This window comes from Canis lupus, chromosome 9, assembly GCF_048164855.1.
Source record: "Canis lupus baileyi chromosome 9, mCanLup2.hap1, whole genome shotgun sequence".
Lineage (NCBI taxonomy): Eukaryota > Metazoa > Chordata > Mammalia > Carnivora > Canidae > Canis > Canis lupus.
The window spans coordinates 73592926-73615612 of NC_132846.1; the positions used below are offsets into that span (position 1 = coordinate 73592926).

The 22687-nt window shown below is 64.4% G+C and overlaps 3 long non-coding RNA genes across 3 annotated transcripts in view; 2 read left to right on the forward strand and 1 right to left on the reverse strand.

Annotated features, from left to right (window-relative positions):
- LOC140640546 (uncharacterized) overlaps positions 1 to 2472 on the reverse strand; it is a 41773-nt gene extending 39301 nt beyond the window's left edge. Inside the window, exon 1 of the long non-coding RNA XR_012037305.1 lies at positions 1279 to 2472. This is a non-coding gene — a long non-coding RNA (uncharacterized lncRNA). The remainder of the gene's footprint in view (positions 1 to 1278) is intronic.
- LOC140640547 (uncharacterized) overlaps positions 1 to 3316 on the forward strand; it is a 34174-nt gene extending 30858 nt beyond the window's left edge. Inside the window, exons 3-4 of the long non-coding RNA XR_012037306.1 lie at positions 1511 to 1784; positions 2703 to 3316. This is a non-coding gene — a long non-coding RNA (uncharacterized lncRNA). The remainder of the gene's footprint in view (positions 1 to 1510; positions 1785 to 2702) is intronic.
- Positions 3317 to 3679: 363 nt separating this feature from the next.
- Positions 3680 to 6942, forward strand: LOC140640545 (uncharacterized). The gene is made up of 4 exons (XR_012037304.1): positions 3680 to 3809; positions 4065 to 4385; positions 4670 to 6175; positions 6636 to 6942. It is a non-coding gene; the product is annotated as an uncharacterized lncRNA (long non-coding RNA).
- The last annotated feature ends 15745 nt before the right edge of the window (positions 6943 to 22687 follow it).

The following is a 22687-nucleotide window of genomic DNA, read 5'->3' on the forward strand; positions in this document are numbered from 1 at the left end:
AGAATACAAATAAGAATAAGGTCTTCCAAAACACTAGAGAAAATAAAATAGTAAACATCTCACAAAGCCAAAGACAGAGAAAGAACAAGGAAAACAGAGCATAAATAACAGATGTATCAACAAACATGTCTGTTTTGACAATATTCTAAATAAAACAGTCCAAATATGCACTCTTTGCCCAAGGTACACCTAAAATAAAATACTTGAATGTTAAAAGGGAAAGGATAGCAAAGAAATGTTACATAAACAAGAAATAGGATCAGTAAAATGAATATCAGGTAAGGCTAAAAAAGACAAACAGTAATTTGATCTGAGGAACAATTCAAGACCCAATGAAAGCATAACAGTGATTAATCTTTAAGCAGCAAATAACTTATCATCAAAATCTATAAAGTAAAAACCATAAGAAATACCATAGTAAATTAATAGCTAAAATGTAAATGCGAAGTCCTAAAACTGTTAACCCCAGGACCCAAGTTATATAAATCATGCTTTGTTTAATTCTTTTGAGGGCTGATAGCTGAATACTTGCAGAAACTTGACCCAAATGCCAGGCTTTCCTCAGATTTGCCTAAGAGGCGATTAGCATGTTCTGAAACTCAAATGTTTTTTCACCAACATAAATGCCTGTATTAAAGCAGTCAAGAATAAATATCCACACCTACAATTGCAATGTGGTGAGAATATAACAAGAATGCTGATGATAATGAAGTCAGACGATTGCAATTTTGTTAGCCTAAGGCCCTGTGCGAGCTCCATGCCCCATTAGAAGCCAGATGGGTGGGGCACCTGAGTAGCTCAGTTGGTTAAGCATCTGATTCTTGGTTTCAGCTCAAGTCATGATCTCAGGGTCTTGGGATTAAGCCCTGCATTGGACTCTATGCTCGGCACGGAGTCTGCTTGAGATTCTGTCTCTCTCCCTCTGCCCCTCCCCCTGTTTGTGCTCACTCACGCTCTCTCAAATAAATAAATAAATAAATAAATAAATATAATCTTTAAAAAAAAAGAAATCAGCTGGGTGCCTCTCACCATTCTGCAAATCCCTGGGGGGGCTACACCCTCCTGCTCCCTCTGTCCCAAGTCCCCCAACTCCAGTCTTTCTGCAGCTCCCAATACTGTTCTCCCCACATCAAGGCAAGCCCAATGCAGAACTACAACCTTTTCCTTGTTTTTCCAAATGCTTTTCCCAGAGCCCATGTGTGACAGCCGAGTCCGCTAAGGTCTGAGGAGGTGGAAAGAGTTTGCACCTCAGAAAGTTGAACGCCTTACTAATCTTACCTCAGGATCCACCAAGCCCCTTCCCTGGGTCAGGCAGAGCTTCTGCTTCCTTCCCACCAGGCCTCTTCCAGCTAAGCCACACGTCCTTCTGTCCCTCCCATCCCTGTCTCTCTCTCCAGTCCCCTCCCCTTCAACAGCTCATCGGGCCTCCTCCCTGAACATGGGCCACTCCCCGCAAGGATGACTCTGGTGCAGGAAGTAACATAATGACCTTTGTACCTACTTCCCAAAGGTCCTGACCATCACAAGCTTTCCTACATCACGGTGTTGAGCCCTGTCACGGCTCTGGAGGCACACGTACTGCTGTCAGCCCCAGTCAAATGGGACACTGAAGCTGGAAGAAACTGGGAGACATGGCCGAGATCACAAAGGGAGTGTGCAGCCAGGATCCAAAATGGGCTTCTCTTACATACTGACACAGGGCCAGGAGCTGGATATTTAAAAAATACAGATTCCTGAGTAATTCCGCGATATCCCCAGCACTCCAGCAGCTGCTCCATCTGGCTGTGAGTCACTCCATGTTTAAGCACAACATACCCGGCTTGCATCAAAAGTGTGTGAGAGAGAGGCAGACAATGTGTGAGAGATACGTGTGTGCACATGTGAGAGTGACATGTGTGTGCGCATGTATGAAAGTGTGCATATGTGTGTAAGCACATGTGAGAGTGTGCATGTGTGAACGTGTGAGTGTATGAGCACTGAGAGTGTATGTACATCCATATGTGAAAATGTGCATGTGTGTGCACATGTGAAAGTGTGCGTGTGTATATGCAAGTGTGAGATGATACATGTGTGTGCACATGTGTGTGTATATACACGTGAGAGTATTGTGCATGTGTGAGTGTGCACATTTATATATACACATGTGGGAGTGTGTGTGCATATGTGAGAGCTTACATGCATATATGTGCAATGTGAGCATGTGTGCACATGTGAGCATGTACATGGGTGTGCAATGTGAGTGTGTGCACATGTGAGTGTATGCATATGTGCAATGTGAGAGTGTGTGCACATGTGAGTGTGTGCACATGTGTACATGTATGTGTGAGTGTGCGTGTGTATGTGAAAGAGTGTGTGTGTCTGAGTTGTGTGTGTGTGCCCACGAGCATTTGGGTCTGGGGGCTGAGGTCCCTCTCCTCCCCTGCCCGGGTGGCCACCCCCCTCCCTCTCAGCCAGCCCAAGGGGAGGCAGGCCCACCCCTCTGCCCCCGCCCCCTCTGGGCCCACACCCCCCTTGGAGCGACTGTGCCCTTGACAGTGAGAGACCACCCATGCCCTCTCTTGGTCTGTAGGAACGCCGCCATGGCTGGGCTGGCATGAACCCCAACCCTCAGGTTGTGGGAGGGGGAGAGCGATGAGTCTGAAGCAGTAAGTACAGCTTTGGAACCAACTTGGCTCTTCTGATGACAACTTGCCTTGTTCCAGATGGTTCCTGGGCATGGTCTCCTTCGTTAGCATGCTAATTTATTCTGACTCATCATCGCGAAGCTGGCGCACACCTCGATGCCAGAGCACGACCTGGGGGCTGTGATTCCCAGCTGGAACAGGAGCCCTCCCCGGGGGCTGTCACCAACGCCGGGAATAAAGAGAACAGTTGGGGACAAGGCTTCGGCGGCAGGCTGAGCAGCTTGTAATTTCCCCTCCGGTGGCCCTGACATTCTGTGACAGGCTCGGGAGAGCGAGGCTGGAGACGCAGGCTCCGGGAACACTCGAGCTGCAAAGTTCTTGAGGGAGCACCAATGCGGTTAAAACATAAAGGAGGCATCGGAAACAAAGACCCAAAGCAGGGGGACCCGAACCTGACGTTTCTCCAGCCACGTCCCAGGTGTCACAGAGCCCGGTGCTCTGTCCTCTGGTCCCCGGGGGTGCAGCTCACCAAGGCCACGAACCCCGGACAAGGGCGAGTGGAGGTGGAGCCACCTGCCGCCCCGTGCACGCCACCCGCAGACCCACGCTTCCCGGTGCAAGGTTCACAACCCTGCCCAGAGACATTGCCTGGTCCCCGGGTAGGCACAGCCAGGGGCAGCCCAGAGACACGGTGTGACCTCTGTGGAGCAGCCATGCAGCCGTGAAGTCAGGGCAAAGGCCCGGCCCTCCGGCAGGACAGCCCTGGACCAGGCCCGTGGCAGTCAGATGACCCTGGACGAGCCTTCCAGGCTGGGGCCGGGAAGGCAGGCGTCTCATCCTGGCCGAGGTTCCCCAGCCGGCTCCCTCCCCAGGCCTCCCCGGTCCTCCCCAGGCCTCCCCGGTCCTCCCCAGGCCACCGTGCCACCCGGGGCAGCTGGCTGCCCTCCTCGACCCTGGAGCTCCCTGTCCCTCAACAGACAGGAGTTCCCTGCCCCCTGGGAGACGGGGACAAAGTTGCCAGGGCGCCGTGAGCAGGGTTCTGGAATCCCCGGAGCTCCATCCACATTGTCCGCAGTTTCTTGGCAACCGAGGATCTGTTTCCGTCGAGCCAGGCGCTGGGGGCCCCCTGCACCGGGCAGCCCTGGGCGCTGGTCATAAGGACCCAGGAATGTCAGCGTGAAGCAGGTGCTGAGGCTCCCCCACTCCTGGGAACACAGTGGAGGCAGACGGCCATGCGTGGGGAGGCCCCAGGGACCAAGAGGCCCCGGGGGTCTGGTGGGGGGACCGTGGCAGGGAGACGGCAGAGCCTGCTGGTGTCCTGGATGCTGAGATGCCCCCCCGAGACCCAGCCCCACCCTTGCACTTCCCGCTGGGATCAAGCATGTCCAATCAGGACACGGCTCTGGCTCTGGGGCACCACTAACACCAGGCTGCCACCAGCTACCGTCATCTCACGGGAGGATGCTCAACGCCCCAGGCCTGAGAGCGACCTGCCCTGGGCTCCAAGGAAGGGAGGCCGATGGAGGCTACAGCCTTCTCCGTCCACAGCACCCAGAAAACAGCTAATGCCCCCTGCCGCGTGGTGGGTGAAGGGAGAGTGACCATCCCCCCCAGCCTGCCCGGGGCCGTCCCAGGCACGTCTGGGGCCCCCACGTACCAGTTATTGGAAGCACCTCTCACTCTCAGTGTCGGTCGCAGGGACTGAGACACCCGCTCTCAACTCCAGGGCCAGCCGGGAGCTGCGTGAGCCTGGCAGGAAGGGTGAGCAGGGAAGGCTGGGGGAGGCCAGCCTGAGGCCTGGGACAGCCGGCAGGACCCTGGTGGGAGATGACGTCAGAAGCGCCGGGGCCTGGCACTCCGGGGGGCTGTGGATGGCACTCAGCAGGCACGGGGGCCCTGGCATAATCAGCAAGGCCCTTGGGTGAGGGGCATCGACGGCCACGGGGGGCCTCCTCCTCCTCCGGGGTGTCCCGACCCTGGCCACTGGGCTCCTACCTGTCGGGGAGGAACCCCTGCTATCACTCTGTTACATGAACACTTGCTAGGTGGGGCACAGGTGCTGGACGACGAGCCACCTTGGCCAACAGGCCACAGGGAGCGTGAAACGGAGAAGTCGACACGCACACCCGCCCCGGAGGAGCCGCGGGGAAGGTCGAGGCAGGGCGCGGGAGAGACGCAGGGCCCGGCCGCTCCAGGCTCGCCAGTGGACCACGGGCGGTTCCCGAGCCGGGGCCTGATGCGGTGCCCACGGCCCGGCCGCTCCTCGGCTCAGACTTCAGACGTGTGGTTCAAGAAAACAAAACCACCTAAACTTCTAGGTTCCTGCTCCTTTTCCAAGCCTGGTTCTCCAAGCTCCCCTTGATTCTGCGAGATACCTGGTCTCCCGCCAAGTCCCTCTCCAACCGCACGGGCGCTCAGGGGCGACGGTCCGGCCCTGCGCGGTGGCCCTGAGGCAGCCGAGCCATCCCCTCGGCGGGGGCGGCCAGCAGGAGGCCGGCGTGGACCCCCGGGGTGGGGGTGCTGAGCAGACCCTGGCGGCGGGGGCCGTATGGGCCCCGATGATTCCAGTTGCCGGGTGGCCGCTGTCAGAACTGGGGCTTCGAGGAAAGAAAACACACACCCCACCCCCCGATTCCTGGTTTAGAGACTGAACCCCGGGCATCTGCTGAGATCGCATTGCAAAACGTCTTCGCTCTGGAAGACGCCGGGGCAGGGTGACTCTTTCCAGTTAGTGTCCGCTTTTGAGGCGCTCAGACTCGGGGGCCCGTCACGCGAGCCAGGACAGCCATCCACGAAGAACGGGCCCCCGGGACTTAGAAGGGGCGTTGAATGCCGCTGCGGCCCCCAAATCAGAGACGGAGCTCAGGCGACCTGGGGATAAATGGGCTCTGACCTGTGCCCCCTCGGGTGCATCCGGGGTGCTCCCCTAACCCTCCCCGGTCTTTCTCCGGCTCCTCTGGGATAGCACCTAGCGGAACAGTTGGCTCCTGACCCTGGGCCGAAGAGGAGCACAGTGGGGACCCCGCATGCCGCCTGCTGCCGGCCCCAAAGCCCCGCCACGTTCCTGAGGAATTTATAGACAGAGAGGCCGCAGGCCCCGGACGCGAGGAACGCACTTGCTGCCCGAGCACGGCTGGTGGATCAGAGACGGACGCGGCATCCGTCACCCAGGGCTGGATTCGGCCCCCGTGCACGCAGGTTTGCACAGACGCTCCCGTCTCAGGCACGTACCACAGGGTGGCCCCCAGAAGTCTGGACTGTTCCACGGTACCCCGGGCCACATGGGGACCTCACACTGTAGGACGTGGTGCCTGGCCTGCCAGAGGATGGAGGAGAAGCCCACGGGGGCGTGCGACCTCCCAGCGGAGCTGTGTGTGTGAGGGTCTGATGGCCTGGGACGGGCCAGGACATCCGTCCTCGTCCTCCAGCTGCTCAGAAAGAGGCCACAGGTTCAGGGACCTTGGTGGGTGGGGAGGACCCCCAGCTCCTGGCAGGACAGAGCCAAAGCAGACCCCAAGGACGGTCCCTGACGAGCAGGGACGAGCGGAGATGTAAGCGTAAAGCGGGGGGGGGGGGGGGGGGGGCACAGGAATTCCCCGCGGGCTGCCACCAGAGGCCCCAGAGGCAGGACCCCCGCAGCAGGTACCCACCCTCACTTTGAGAAACAGCTCCTGGCTTAGGCCAAGTGGGCAGTGACACCTGAGAGTGGCACACCCAGAGCCAAGGGGGCGGGGTGGAGGGATGCCGCGTGGGCCCCCGCGCCCGCCGTCCACCAGGCTGCGCCCGCTCCACGCCGTCACCACCAGGCGCACCGTGTCCCCTTCAGGTGTCCGCTGCACCTGGGGCTTCCTCCGGGGCCGGCGGGGAGGGGTCCACCAGGTGGGGCCCCAGTTCACAGACGCCTACACCTGGTGCTGGCTCCCGAGAGCCCCACGGGGCCCGTGACCAGTTGCACACCCGGTGCCCGGTCCCTGGTCGGCCCCGACCACGCTCTGCATGTCCGTCCCCCAGGCCTACGGCCCGCGAGAGGCTCCAGCAGCGCCAAACGAGATTGTCGAGATTGTCGGAGCCCCTCTAAAGCCCGGGGTAATTGCTTCCAGGGGGTTTATGGTCCCCGGGAGTCGCGAGCCACGCCCCCTCGGCCGGGAAGGCCGCATTTCACCACCAAGGACACGACCCTGGGTATTTACAGACGGTAATGAGACTGTCCACTGCTCGATGTTGCCATAAATAAGCGGCGAAACTGCTGAGTTTCACGCAATTCTCCCTGATTGCCTGGAAGGCCCCATTATTTTAATAAAAAAACTAATCAGCAGCCTCCCGGCATCTCGGGCTCCGCGTTAATTACGGAGCGGAGGCGGCGCGGCGGGGCGGGCAGGGCGGGCAGGGCGGCCACGGACCGGGGCCCCTGTGTGCTGAGAGGAGTGGCTTAAAAGGAAGAGGAAGGGAGTGTTCGCCTTAAAAATAACAGCGATTGCGCAGGACGTCCGTCTGACCCACCGGACAGACCCCACTACTTCCACGGGCCTTCCCGGATCGAGGCAGCCACCGGCCTCCTCCGCGCCGAGGCGTCTTGGTGTCCTGGGGACTGGGACGCGGCCGCGCACCGCCTGGCGTCCCAGAAAGTACGGGGACGCTGGGGGAAGACTCGGTGCCAGACTTCCTTCCCTCTCTCACCCCCTAATGTCTTCTGTCCTGCGCCTTCCTCCTGCCTGGAGCACGGATGTGATGCTGGAGGTGGAGCAGCGGTCTTGTGACCATGAGGCTACAGGCAGGAGGACAAAAGCTTCATCCAGGATGACGGCTGGACAGAGAGACAGGCAGCGCCGAGGCCCTGCAGGCAGGGGTTGGAAGCAGCTGCTTTACCCCACGCTGCTTGTTATGCAGGAAACATAAAGGGACATAAAGCCTGGGGGGCTCAGTGGTCGAGGGGCCCAGGGCGTGACCCCGGGGCCCCGGGATCTAGTCCCGCGTCGGGCTCCCTGCATGGAGCCTGCTTCTCCCTCTGCCTGTGTCTCCGCCTCTCTCTATGGGTTTCTCGTGAATAAATAAATAAAATCTTAAAAAAAAAAAAAAAAGAAAAGAAACCTAGAGCCCATTTGGTGAAGAAACCATTGTAAGTTGGGCTTTATTTAATCCCTAAGCAGTGCATCCAAGAATAATCATTACTAATTGAAAGAAAAAAACAAGGCCCCTGGAGGAATTTGAAGTTGGCCTCGTTTGTAACCGTGCGCGCCCTGGAACCTGGACCCCGCACCTTCCCGGGCACGGAGGAAAGGCACCCCGGACGCCGGGTGGGCCCCCCGACCTCACCCAAACCCCAGAACAAGCCGCTCTCAGCCCCTGCTGGGACCGCTCTGCGGGCTGCAGGAGGGCCAGAGGTCAGCAGGGGGGTCACCGGGGCTCGGGGGCTGTTTGGCAGGCTCTCCTGACGGGTACCAGCAGAGACCCAAGGGCCCGAGAAAATGGGGGAGTGGAGCTGGGGGAAGGAAGTGAAGCACTGAATAGAGCCTTAGGCTTTAGCTGCAAACTCTGCACTGATCTCCAGAATGAACAGAGGCGGCTCCATCCCATTTCTGCTCATTTCCCAGTGCGGTTACCTGGGGGCACGCCCCGGGGCCGCTGGCCCTCACCACAGGCCCGCCCCACACCCCCCGGGCGTCTTCCCTCCCGCCACCCTTGGCACCGCCTTGGGTTCCGAGCAGGAGGGGTGGGCAGGGGCTCCTCCTGGCATTCACCCCCTCCTGCCCACCTGTCGTCTCCATCAGCTCCAGGGAGCTCCGCACGGCCCTGGGCCAGGGTCACACTACGTATCCACGGGATCCCCAGAACCGGCCGCTGTTGAGACACTGGCCAGGAAGGGGGAGTGGGACGGGCAGCACCAGAACCCTGTCCTTCCCCGCGGACCCCGGGGCTCCAGAGGGGCCACGGGATCCGGGGGCCCGGCGTCCCCCTTCCTCCCGCTTCCACCCCTCAGGCCATCGCGCCCAGCACCCTCCCCGCCTCCCTGGCACAAGGAGCACACGGCGGAGCCCTACAGAGTGAATCCAGGCCCTGTCGCCAGTCCTCTGGCAGATGTCGGGGCCCCGGGGTCCTCGGCCTGTCCCCGGCCACCTGGTGGGGTTCCAAGGGCACCAGTGGGAGGGTTGGGGTCTCTGGCTTCCTGTTCAGGTTCACAGACCAACCAACCACTCTCTGCAGGAGAAATCGTGGCGCTCCTGCCCATCCCCATCCAGCCAGGGGTCCCTCGCGTGCCCCAGGCTCTTGGGACGGTGACAGGTGGACGGAAGCGGGCACGCCGAGCATCAACAAGCAGAACCTTCCAGACAGGTCTGCCCAGGAGTCATCCGGAGCCACGAGGGGCAGGCAGCCGGCGGCCTTGCTCCCTGTGACGTGCCCCGACGGCCCCACCCTCTTTCCTGCTCACATCCGGGGAGTCTGACCCCAAACGGGGTCCTTGAAGCCACACAGCAGAAGCCCTTGCTGGGGGCGCGCCCGGAGGCTGGGGCCAGCGGAGCCTCCGCAGTCCCGTGGGAGCCGACACCGCCGGCCTCCAGGCCAGGCCAGTCCCTTCAACCTGTCCCGGCAAGGGTCACCAGGCCCGTCACTGACGGGAGCCCCGGGACAGGGCACGGGGGAGGGCTGACTCCTGCAGCCCCAGGCCCCCACTCGCGCACCCCCTCAACGTCTCCCGTTAGCGGGCCCCACGCTGACAGCAGGGCCGGGCGGCAGCCGCGGAGCCTCCAAGGGGCTGGTGGGGGGTGGAACTGGCGGGGGAAAATGTACTTTGTAATAAAGCTGTTCATAAAAGGGAAATGCCATTTAGAGGCTCCGTTTCTGCGGGGAAACAGTCTTTATGGCCCTGTGTGTCTCGGAGAAGCAGGCGCCTCCCGGCTCCCGGCCCCGGCTGGGCCCGCGTGGGGCGTGGGGCCCAGGTCTTCGCGGGGACCGTGCCGCGCGGGGGGGTTCTGTGAAGCTGCTGTTTAGAGGGAAACCAGGTGCCTCCGCTCCCCCGGCCCCCCCGGAGCACCAGCAGGATGGGACCCCAGGAGCAGGCTGGGGCGGCAGGGGGAGACGAGCGGAGCGGGTGGGGGGCAGCCGAGTCCTGCCTCCTCCAGGGGGGAACCAGGATCCACGCCTCTCGCTCGGTCCTGCCCCTAATCACTTCCTCACTCCCCTCGCGCTGAGTCTGTGCTCCTCACCCTGCGACGTCCCGCGGTGACGTGAACGCGGGCGCCCGTCCTACAGGGCCCGGGGGTGAGCACAGAGCAGCGGGGGCTGCAGCCACCTCCTGGGTCTGGAGCCCCCGTTCCCCGGGAGTCTGGACAGGAGGGTCTGAGGGCACCAGGCGGGGGGAGGCGGCCCGGCCGCGGGTCAGGGTCCCTCACGTGGCTGCACCGAGCGTGCCTGAGGCTGGAGACGTCACGGGGCTTCCCCGCGGCCAGGACGCTGGGGGCCTCCCGCGTGGCCTGCGGGTCCTCGCGGGGTGCAGCCGGGTTCCGAGGAGGCTGCCTCACCTGCAGGGCCGGGAAGTCTCACAGCATCACAGCCTCCACGTTCTGGTCACCTGCCGAGACCCTCCAAAACCACAGAGACCAGCCCTGTTCGGGGACAGAGGGCAGGTTGCGGGGCGGGGGGGGGGGGGGGGGGCGGAGGGCACCTGCTGGGTCTCTGCGGGGCAAGACAGACAACCCTGCTGGGTCTGTCTCTCTCTCTGTCTCTGTCTCCATCTCTGTGTCTCTGTCTCTCTCGCCCCCCACCCTGGGACATGAGGCAGCCCCGCGGAGAGACCCGCGTGACAAGGAATCCAGCGGCCGGCGGGGACCTGAGGCCACCAGGAGGCGGGGCAGGGGCCTGGAAGCGGGCGCCCCGCTGAGCCCGAGAGGCCTGGGTGGGGGACCGTGGCTACCCCCACAGACACCCCGGGTCCTGAGCGTGGACGCAGCGAGGCAGGAGCTGTTCTCAGCCACTCAGCGTGGGTGACAGGAGCCCAGCAGCAGACGGGAAGACACCCTCGTAGTTTGGGAGTCGTGGGACCACACGGGTTCCTTCAGAGACACTCAGAGATGCGCTGCTGCACCTGGGGCTGGCTCCAGAGGGCCCAGGTACAGGGAGGGGGTGCCCCGGCCCTGGGGCGCTGGCGGAACAGCCCGGCCCCCGCCCCATCTCTCCTGGAGGCCCCCGGCTGCCTCCCCACGGGCCTCACGGGCAGGACCCTCCGGGGTAGAAGGCCTGGCCGCAGGGCAGTTGGACGTGAGGATGGGACGGGGACAGGTGGGGGCCCACTAGGGGTCCCTGAGCTGGGGGCTGGGGGACCCCATAGCCCCTTTGTCCTCAACACTGCCACCCCCTCCTTGGTGAGGGAGACCCCGGAAGAGGGGCCACCTCTGTCCCCCCCTGCACCTGATGGTCCCTGCAGCCCTGGCTGTGCCCCCACCAGCCCCTCTCCATCCAGCAGCCTCCTCTGCGGGGGGTCGGGGGGCTGGCAGCCGTGACCCGGGGGCAGAATGCTGGGCTGGACATGCAGACAGACTGATGCACGGCCCCCCGACTCCACCCCTGCAGGCGAAGCCCTGGCCGGGGGTCCCCTCAGCCCCTCGGCCCCAGGGACCTCATTCCTGCGCTGCTGCGTCAGCCGGTGGCCGCGAGGTGCCGTCCAGCACCGTGCCGGTCGCCCCGGCCTCCAGGGTGTCTGGTCCCTGTACTTGCCCTGGGATCAAGAGCCCAAGGCCCCTCCACCAGGGCTGTGAGGGCGGAGGGCCGCGTCCCCCTGGCCACCCAGAAAGCCCGCCCCGTGGGCACGTGAGGGTCGGGAGGCCCTGACCTGAGCATCCGGCGCTCCCACCTGCGCCCCCACAGCACCCCTCCGAGCCCCCCACCAGGCGGTTCCCACTGCCCAGCCCGCTCCTCAAAGGGGGAAAGTCTGCAGAGGCGGACTCGACAAGGAAGCAGGCGGCCCCAGCCCGGGCCCCGAGGGCAGGTGAGCAGGTGGTCCATCCCGGGCAGGGGATTCCTGCCCCCTCCTGGCCTCACCTGGCTGCGCTGGGGCCCGAGGAGGCCGGCCCCGTGGAGCCCACCTGCCTCCATCCCGGTCGCTCTGCGTCCCGCTGACCCACCTGGAGCCTGCCGGCCTCACTGTAATTGGCAAGGCAGCGGGAGCACGGGATATTTTTAATAAAAATTAGGTACAAGCAGATACAGGGGATTAATAGTTGTATTATGATTTTATAGTTCTCCACATACAGCGGCGTGGAGGAGACAATCAGAGCAGAGCCATTTCAGGCGGATAAAATGGGGCATTTATTTTTAATGGAAAGAGAATTTCAGGACTCACCCAGCCGTGGAAGGAGAGCTGCTGACGGCCCTCACCGGGTGGAACAAAGAGAAGGCTGGAGGTGTGCGGCGTCCCCCAGGAGCCCCCCGCCCGGGTCAGCGGCGGGAGCCCCGGTTCGCCGGGCACCAGAGGGAGTCACCAGGTGGGAATCTTCAGCCCAAACTCAGAGGGACCCGGGGTGGAGCCTCGCAGGCATGGGTACGTCTGAGCCTCAGTGTCCCCTTCTGAACAGCAAGGAAGGGGGGGCTCTTAGGAAAAGTAGGGGCCCCTCAGAGGCAAGCGAGGGTGTCATCGAGGGCATGACCCACAATCACTGGGGAGCGAACACACGTTGGGCACCTACTGGCCTCCCTGCAATCACAGCTGTGCCTCGTCTGCAGCCCCACCCTGCTGGCAGCACCCCTGGCCCCGGGGGTCCGGCCCGAGGTCAGGCCCGGGCACCGCTGTCCCTTAGCTCCCTGGCAGGAGCTCCGTCTCCCCAGGAGCCACCGGGCGGCTTTCAAGCTCACAGCTTGAAAAACGCAGCGTGGGGTGGAAGGGAGCCGAGGGGCCAGGAGCCCCCAGGGCATCGCAGAGGGTGGCAGCTGGCCTGGCGGGGGCACAGGTGGGCAGAGCTTTGGAGACCCGGGGGTGGGAGCGTGGACGGGACCAGGGCACCTGAGGGATCCATCCCACCTGGTCCAGCCTGCAGCCCGAGGCAAGGAGCCCCCAAGGAGGGGTCATCTGGCCACAGGATCGCTGCCCGGATGGCCACCTGTGCCCCCACCCGGCCTTCCACAGAGCCCGGCTGCCCACCAGGGGCCTCCCCTCAAGCCCAGGGGGTGAGCGACAGGCACAGTTCACGGGACACAGGCCAAGCCCGATCCCCACCCTCCCGCAGCCACCACCTGCTAGGACGCAGGATGGCCCCCGAGCACGGGCTCAGCACCAGCCGGGGTTGGCAACACCCAGGGGGGTCCTCCGGGACCCGCTGTGATCTGGGGACCCAGGTCCTCTCCGTGTTACCCCGAGGAGCCCCGAGGAGTCCCGAGGAGCCCCGCCGTGCGGGCCCGAAGCCAGCTGGCCGGCCGACCGGAGCCGGGTGATGACGTGCCAGCGGCGGCAGCAGAGCTCCCCCGGGCCTTCCGAGGGTGCCGAGCCTGGGTTAGCACCAGCCCCTGAGGCCCCGGATGAAACGCAGCCTGCGCGGCTCGGACACGGCAGCTGACTCAGCTGCGAGCGGGGCCGAGTCCGCACACGGGACCCCCACCCGGACGCACGCGGCCCCACGAGTGAGCGAACCACCACCGATCAATCCACGGAAACGGGACCCACGTCGGAGCCAGCGCCAGCCGAGGCCCCCGCGCCCGGCCCCCCAGAACGGGGAGGAGGCAGGCGTGGAGCGCCCACTTTCTAAATCACACAAATTAATTTAGAAATCAGAGGGGCTCCCGCAGCTCGAATGCAGATTCCAAAACAGCTTAACAGATTACCAAGCCCCTTTAAGAAGACAAATTATGCGGCTCCTCCGGGCCTGCTGGTTAATTATGCATGCGCCTCCGAGAGCCTCGTGAAATATTCACCAGCTGTGGGTTTGCACTTGCCACTCGCAGCCTCATTGCTGTGCGGGCCCCAGCAGTCGCGCCCCACGCCACCGCGGCACAGGGCGCCGCCAGCCTTGGGACCTCGGGACCCACAGACGCCCGCCCCTCCTGACCGTGGACCTGTCGCATCCACGTGGGCGGCCCGGGCGCCCCGGCCACGGGGCCTCCCCGCCGGTCGCACCCGCTCAACAGCCCCGGCCTGTGGGTAACGGCGGCCGGTGCCAGGCGGCGCTCTTCCCGGCCCTGGCCCGGGCCTCCCCTTCCCCACCAGCCCCTCTGCACCTTCCCGTAAGCGGGGTCTGTGTCCCCCACAAGGGCCCCTTGCCTCGTCGTGTCTTCCTCCTGAGTGTTCGGGGGGAGCCCTGGAAGGAGGTCCCAGCCATGGAGCCGCCTTCCCGGGCCAGGGTTGGGGCCGCCTCCGTGGCAGCCTGCTGCCCAGGGTCCCAGAGGGTCCCCCAGGTCACACTGGGCACCACAGCCCCCGCACAGGGAGACGGTCCTCTGAGCGCCCCTGGGAGGGTCAAGTGAGGACACGGGGGCCCATCACCCTCCTCCTCTCCCAAGCTCAGCAGCCCGGGGGGCTCAGCATCCTGAGCAGCCACCGTCCCCTGGAGCCCACCCAGGCCCCCAGGCTGCCCCCCTCACCCCCTGGGCCACCAGCGTTCACCAACTCCTTCTTTCCCTCACACTGACTGGGCACCAGCCCCTCCAGGCCTCACGTCTCTAGTCCCTCAGCCCCTGATCCCGGGCACTGTCCTCAGCACAGGACACTCGGTCCAGACAGCACCAGGCCGGTGCGGGCCGGTGACTGTGAAGCAGGTGACACTAGGTGACGGTGTAGCCAGGCCAGAGCTAGGGCAGCCAGACAGGTCTTAGAAGAAGCACCCTCTCCGCTGCAGTGGGGTCACCAGGGCAGTGCCCCCACCTGAGAATCTTAGAATCACCCTCAGAGTCAGAGGGACCCTCAGCTGCCACCAAACCAGTCTGCCCTTGATGGATGGGAAAGCAGAGCCCTGGGCTCCAAGGAACCCACCTGCCCCCAGGGCAGCAGGGCCACCCACCCGAGGACAGGCCATGCCAGTCCCGGGCCCTCAGGCTCCTGCTCCACCTTCCCTGCCCCCCCTCGGGCTCCCAGGGCTCAGACGGAGGGAGAGATCAAGCCCCGGATGTCCTTCACAATCGTTCCACCCGATGAAGTCCACGTTAACAAGACAAGGACGGGGCCGCGGCTGTCGTCTGCTGGCACCCACGCGTCCCCACGCGACTTGGGGCATGCACATGGCTCAGCCCTGGAGGCCCCGTGCTCAGAGCGGGTGGGCTGCTGTGCACACACCCACACGCATGTGCACACAGGCATGCTCGCCAGTGTGTACGTAGACATGTGGGCACATCCACGCACACACGTACACATGCCTATATGTGAACACACACCCGGGTACGTGGGCACATACACGCACACACACATGTCCACACGTGTGCACACTCGCTCCTAAATACGGCCACATGAAGCCCCGGAAGCTGCTGACAGAAATGCCATCGTGTGGCTCTTCCACGGGCCCAGGTGGGGAGCCACTGACCAGTGGGGTTCGATTGCTCACGTCCCTTTCCTTGCAGAGAAGCTGAGGCCAAGGGAGGGAAGGGGACTTGCTCAGGGCCTCCCAGCAAGCTGGCAGCCAGCCTGGACCTGGGAGTCTTCCCCTCAGGGCTGGGCCAAGTGAGCAAGGCAGGTGCACGCGGGGGTGCAGGGTGCATACACAGGAGTGCAGGGGTGCGGGAGTGCAGTGGCTCAAGGGCACAGGGGTAGAGGGGTGCAGGGGCACAGGGGGGCAGGGACACAGGAGTGCAATGGCTGAGGGCACAGGGGCACAGGGGCATAGGTGTACAGGGACTCAGGGGTGTAAGGGTGCAGGGGTGCAAGGGCACAGGAGTGCAATGGCTCGGGGCACAGGGGTACAGGGGTATAGGTGTACAGGGGCTCAGGGTGCAAGGGTACAGGGGTGCAGGGGCACAGGAGTGCAGGGTGCAAGGGCTTGGGGTTCAGGGGCACAAGGGCACAGGGGCTTAGGGGCTCAGGGGTGCAGGGGCCCCGCAGACCCACAGCCTGCCCTCACAGCGCTTGGGTCCATGCCTGTCCTCCCTCCCTGGACGGTGGCCCAGCCCCCCTGCTCGTGTGATAGCTGCGGCGTGGCCGGCACAGTGGAGTCCGCCGTGTCCTAACTGGGCGCCCACCAGCTAAGCCTCGGGAGATCCCTTGTTTGTGTCCCAACGTCCAGCCTCGCCAGGAAGCAGGAATGTTGGACGGCAGGCCCCTTGCGTCCCCGCCTGGCCCTGGAGGGAGCTGGCTGCTGCTCCGCTCTGACAGGGTACGCACCCCCGGGATCAGGGGCACACGGTGCAGGACAGCCCTGGGTGCTGGGGCCCGAGACGGCTTCGGGCCCTCCAGCCCCGCCCCAGCCAGGGGTCCGTACCCAAGTCCTGGGCAGCACCCAGAGGCAGAGCAAGAAGATTCCGTGCCGGCTTCCCCGAGCCACCTGTGTGCTATCGCTTGCCTCCCCCGCCCCCACCCCGCTCAGATCCCTCTCCCGGCTCCCAGGCCCGCTGGAGGCCCTGCGGGACCCGGCGTGACCGGCGTCGGTGCTGCCCACCCTGCTGCCCACCCTGCTGCCCCACTGCTCTGCGCAAGCCGCCCACCGAGGCCACCCACCCGCCACCACCCCCCCTCCAGGGCACCTCTGGGAGCCCAGAGCAGCGGGCGGTTGTATAGGACAGCCTTGGCTTTCTCTTCAAGGAAAAGACACGGTCGCAACGTCCAGAGGGAGGCGCTGGGCCGCGTGTGGGGGCGCCGGGAGCCGGCAGCAGGCTCCCCCAAGCCAGTGGCGTGCCTTTGCGCTCACTTTGGAAACTGTCAGTTCAGCAGTCTGGCTAACTACCTGCTCGGCGGTGGCCTTAAAACTGTCCACACTCATAAATCACCCCGAGATTTAAATAAGCGCTGGTGGCAGGTAATTTCTCAGAACTCCCCCACACTCGCGCACAGGATCGTGGGTGGAGTGGACAGAAAGTGAATTAAGACAGGGCTGAGGACAGAGCAGCAGCCCGTCCCCAGGGGCGATCGTGGAGGAAGGTGGGCGCTTGTGTGGATGGCGGTGGGGCCCAGGCCCGTCCCCTGCCGAGGCCCCCACCCCACATCACAGACGCCGCCAGCTCGCAGCCTGCCCACAAAGCCTCCTCAGACGGGGTCTGCTCTAACGTGCGGAGCTTTCCTCCCTCTGGGTTTTCTGGTTAACAGCGGAAGCCTTTACTGAAGGCAGTACTGATGGGGGATCGGGCACCGGGCAAAGGAGTAGCCCACAAGGGGCTGTGTCCAGGGCCCCCCAGGGCCACCTTTGCCCCACACGAGTCACAGGGCATTGGTCCCAGGAGTGTGGCTAGAAGGGGGAAGGAAAAAAATCGCACGCCTCCTTGAGACAGTTTCCAAGACCATCCCCACCCCAAAACAGAAGGGGGCCCTCCGTGTCCACCCCCCTGCTGTGATGCCCGTCCATTCATTCAGCAGACTCTCAGAGCCCTGCCTGAGAGTCTACACTGTGTGATCTGAAGTCAAGGCTGTATTTCAGCTGGGATGTGGGCTCAGTGTGCGCTGGGACCAGGGCCTAGTGTGAGCTGGGATGTGGGCTCAGTGTAGGCTGGGAGGTAGGCTCAGTGTGGGCTGGGCCCAGGGCTCAGTGTGGGCCGGGATGTGGACTCAGTGTATGCTGGGACCAGGACTCAGTGTGTGCTGGGATCAGGGCTCAGGGTGGGCTGGGATGTGGGCTCAGTGCGTGCTGGGACCAGGGCTCAGCATGGAGCAGAGTAAGAAGTCTATGGCCCAGGCTGAAAGGAGGTCTGAGCTGCTCGTGGTCTCACAGCTGGTGACAGAAATGCTGCTGGACCCCGACATGCTGCTCTTCCCCGACCTGTGGGCGGTGGCACCTGCTCCAGCTGCCTGTCAGCTGACCACAGGTCATCCCATCCCCTCAGCCTTAGGGTTTGCAGACCACGAGGAAGGTGAACAGCACCCCCGTCCCTGTAGCCTGTGTCTGGTCGGTGGGTCCCTGGGGGCTCCCTGGACACGGGCCAATGAAGGGACGGCCAGAGCGCAGCCACCCAGCTTGCGGCCCCCGCTCGCTCCTCCTGGGCGGGCCGCTCCCCACCGCCCAGAGGGTGAAGGTCCCGCCAGGCCCCGCTGCCCCAGAGTGGGGAAGGGACCGGGGCTCCTCCCGACTCCCACCCCCGAGCTCATTCCCGGAGCCGCCCCAGGGGACCTCCATCCACCTTCCTGTTCCTTTGTAGAGCTCCCGGCAGGAGGACCCCCAAACCCTGCAGGGCAGTCATCGGGAGCACCCCATGCTTCCTTTAAAAAAAAAAAGATTTTATTTATTTATTCCTGAGAGACCCAGAGAGAGAGGCAGAGACAGGCAGAGGGAGGAGCAGGCTCCCTGCGGGGACGCAGGACTCGATCCCAGGACCCCCGGCATCACGCCCTGAGCGGAAGGCAGACGCTCAACCCCTGAGCCACCCAGGTGCCCCGGGAGCACCCCATGCCTCCTGTCTGCTGCCAGACGCTCTCAGGAGGGTGGTCTGCACCCATGACGCAGCACCCACCCTCCCCGCCCCCAGGGTCGCCATGAGGAGGGGGCCAGGCCTCTTCCCAGAATGCATCTGGCTCCTGGCACAGCGAAGGGAGATGGGGAGGTGTGACCCTGAGGCCTGTCCTCACAGGAAACCCACTGCCCCTGCGCCTGGGCCTCCTGGGGGCCCTGACCGCTGCCCATTCGCTCCAGGCCTGGCCAGGTGGAGCCGTTCATATGCGGGCAGGGGGCCGGCCCAGGGCCGGGGGTGCTCCCGGGGAGGGCGCACCCCCTCAACAGGCTGTGGTTCCTACGGGGCATCCCCAGAGGCCTCTGACGCGGGGGGAGCCTGTGAACTCCGGGTGCCCCGTCCCGCGGGCCACTGCTCTCCTCCTCGTGGGTCCCCCCTTTGGGAAAGGCCCTGCCCCCACTGGCTCCCTCCCGCCAGCCTGAGGCCAGGCCTGCCAACCCCTCCGTCCCTCCCGTGTCCCTCCCGCCAGCGGGACACGCCTGGCCTCCTGGCCGGTCCTCCGACGCCACCTGGTGGCCCACCTGCCCACGGCCACGGCCAACCACCGCCGGGGCCCCTGGCCTGGGCTGCTTCTGGGCCGGCCCCACGGGACAGCCGTCCTGGGCCTTACCTGGCCGGACCCCTGGGCACAGGTCCGTGTCCCCCGCCGCAGCCCCAGCCCGGCTGGGGAGCGGCCCGGGCTGCGCAGTTTGCTGCAGCAGCGCCCTGGCCTGGAAGACGAGTCTTGCTCAGCACAGGGAGCTCCATCCCCCGAGGGCAAAGGCAATAAAAGGCACATAAATGCAAGAAATTAGAGCTGGCCCAGGCGGAGAGGGCCCCATCCTGATTGCTAATCAAATTCCCATTCCTGGAGATCTTTAAAATCCTCCCTGTGCCCTGTTATTGTCTCGAAAGAGCTGTTATCACTCGTATAAAAAAAACTTATAAAAAATTCTAATCAACACTGGTCTGAAGGCACAGCGCCCCGCACCCCGCGCGCGGCCGGGGGGGCCGTTTATGAGGCATTTCACGCCTCAGGCTGTCCCCTCAGCCTCGGAGCTTGCATCACCCATCAAAGTGATAAAGAGGGTGTTTGTGACTCAAAAGTTATTTATTAACACGCAGTATTTTCCACACGGGTCTCTGGGGCGGCGAGGACAGGCCTCCCCAGGCTAAGGGAACCGCGTGGGCGCAGGCATGACCAGCAGCGAAGCGGGGCAGACCGCGGGGGATGGGGTGCAGCCCCCAGCCCCCAGCCGCCGGGTCCTCCTGCGGCCACCCCACGCCCAGGACACGGCCGTGACCCCGGGGCGGGCAGGGAGCCCGAGCAGCCCCCGGGGGCACCCCGCCTGCTCACCCAGCTGGGGGCCTGGCTCCCCCGTCCAGTGCTGACGCACCGCACGGACTTTGCAGCCCGCCTTCCCTGGACCCGGGCCCGGGCCACCCGCCCTCGTGGGGATCCATGTGGCAGTGACGGCGGGGACCAGGCTCCTGCCCCCGCTGCTGCCTGGCCTCTCTGCCGGGTGCCGAGGGCCCGGGGTGAGGGAGGGCACCACACTGGGGGCCGCAGCCCTGGGCAGCCGAGGGGACAGGCTGGGGGGCAGGGGACCAGCGTCCCCGCTGCCCTCTGCAGCACCCGCCCTCCGCAGCCCCACACTGCAAGCTCCGCTGCCCCCCGGGGTGTGGGTCCACCTTGGCCTGGCCCACACACACCTGCGGGGCGCAGTGGAGGCTGTGGGACGTCCCCGCCCAGCACCCAGCTGCTGGGGAAGAGGGCCTGGGGGCTGCAGACAGAGGCGAGTGTGAGGCACCAGGATACATTTAACACACGGAGCTTCTAGGGTGATGTCCCCCCCCAAACACACGAAATCGTATCAAGTCGCTTACGCTCCAGCGTGAAGCTCCTTCCAGCCGATGCCCCCCCCACCCCGTGTGCTGGACACCCCGTGCTTCCCCAACCTCGTGGGGCCTCTGCAGAGGGTGCCCTCCTCCCTCGGCGGGTCCTGCAGGGGACCTTCCCAAGGAGCCTTCTTGCTCCCAAAGCCAGGAACCCACCGCAGATGAGGGAGGCTGCCCGAGGCTACACAGTGCCAGGGACCCGCCCCGCAGGTGGGCACAGCCTCGGTGGCCCCGGGGCCCCGGGAGACTCTGGATCGCCTGTGCATAAGCGTGATGTGGACGCCTGGACCACGGCACAAGGAAATCTAAGAAGGCCGCCCTGGGCCGTGCCCGTCCACCCGGGACCCAGAGAGGCCAGTGTGCTGTCCAGGGACAGGCTGCAGGCTGGGCTCCCGGGTGGGGCTGGGCGTCCAGAGGCTCAGGCTGCTCCCCGAGGCAGAGGCAGAGGGCCAGAGGCCAAGCTGGGGTGGCCCCGAGTGCCCCTCACTTACCGGGGGCTGTCTCTGCTTCTCCGGCGCCCACTGGAAAGTGTGTCGATGATGGGTGGGAGGTCCCTCAGAACACGGGGTCATGGCTTGAGGCCATTGATGCTTCCCAGGGAGGCACAGAGGGCACTTGTGCCCTGGGGCCTCTGGTTGCCTTCTCTGCCTCCCTAACCGCCAGCAGACGGGCTCCCACACGGGGGCTTTTGCTCCTAAGACCCCTTAGCGGCCCACAGACACCCAGACCCCCGTGGGGGCCAGGGCTGGTAAAGCTGGGGGTACAGACAGGCAGGGGGGCCTGTGCCGTGGGCGGTACTTGGTGGGGGCAGCCGCCCGCCCAGGCTCCCGTGCAGGCACCTGTGGGCAGGTGCTAGGGTGGCGGCGGCGCCTGGAGGGAGCGAGCACCCGGGGCGGGGGGCGCGGGGGCACCCAGGCCCAGGGAGGAGCAGCACGGTGCTCACTCGACTGCCCGGGGCTGGGGCGCCACGTTGCCTGGAATCCAAACACTGACACCTGTAAAATCCCCCAGAAGGGCGGGCTGCGGGGCGGCAGCGTGCAGGAAGCTAAGCAACACCCCTCGGACGAGGCGGCGGGCGGGCTCGCTGACGCGTCGGAGAAATCCATCCCGTGGACCCCTGCAGCCCCGCGCCCTCCCCGGGCCTGGGCCCGGACCACAAGGCTCCATCCTGGCTCGGGGCGGGAAGGCGAGCCCTCCCTCGGCGGCAGAAAGGGAACCATAGCTCAGCGGCGAAGGGCAGGTGCCCCCCCCCCCCAGATGACGGCTGAGAAGCCTCGGAGCGCTGGCGGCGGCTGCGGGGTCCTCCGGGTCCCGGCGCTGGAGCAGCCGGGGAGGGGGGGGCGCATTCTGGAAGCCCAGAGCCCCTCCCTCAGACCCCCACCGCTCACATGCTCTTGGGAGGGGGGTGGGGGGGTCCCCTGCCTCGGGTGTCCCCAGAGTCCTTACCAAACTGGGGGTGCTCCCCTGTGTACAGAAGGGAGGGCCGCCAGGGTCAGGGCTCGCCGAGTTCGCCACCCCCAGGTATGGACCAGACCAGGCGCCCCAGCGACGACCCGGCGCCCGGGGGTTATGGCCACACCAGCATCACCACAGATGCTCTAAAAATGCAGGCACGCCCCCCCCCCCCCCCAGTCCCGCAAGAGCTCAGGAACCCAGATCCCGTTTCTGCAAAATTCCCAGCCAAATCACCCAGGCGCACACGGCCAAGGAGCCACGCCTGTGTCTTCGGCCTGGGTTCCCGAGTGTGACGTGGGGTCCTGGGAGCTCAGGGGGCCCTCCATCCCCACAAAGTCCCTGCCAGGCTCCCCACCCCACACTTCCCGGCTCCAGCCTCTCGTTGCCCCCACTCCGGCCACCCCCCGCCAGGGCCTCTGCCCAACTTCAGAGCCACGGCCCCATGGCCCGGGATCCAGCAACCGCTTGGTGGGGAGGGTCCTGACTATCGTCTCCAGCCCCCACCTGGGCTACGGGGACCCTGCCTGGACTCCACCCCCCAAGCATGGAGCACGAGGTCCCCACTGGGTGCCACGGTCCTGGGTGGACGGCAGGCGGGCCTGCGCGAGGGGTGGTCCGCGTGACCCCGCTAAGGCCTCCTGCGGGAAGGCGCCTGCAGGCCTCGGGCCCCGCTCCCCACCCGCACCTGCCTCGGGGCCCCCGTGGGCACCTGGAGTCGCTGCAGCCCCTTACACCGTGTTATACAGAGAAGGCTGCGTAAATGCTCTAAATAAACCCAAAAAGGAAAATAAGACTGTTTTACCACTGAATCAATTCACCTCTAATTTTAATGCTCTAGAAAGGTGTTTTATCGTAATGACCCCATTATTTTCCCATACGGCGGGCAGCAGCCCCCTCGTTCCCGGCCTGCCCGCCTTGCCCTCCCTGCCGGGGCTGCGGGGCTCCGAGCGTTTACGGCCAGCCCTCACTGCGGGCTGATTTTTATAGAAGATTCCACTGTTCCAGTTAATAGAAAGTCTAGCACTTAATTAGCCTCCATCAGCTCGTAGGCTGGCTCGGCGTGGGCGTGGGCGCGCGGGGGCCGACTGCACACACCAGGAGCCGCCTTCCTGCCCCGTCATCCCCCAAACGCGGAGCAGGAGCGCCGCAGAGCCGCCAGCAGAGCGGGGACC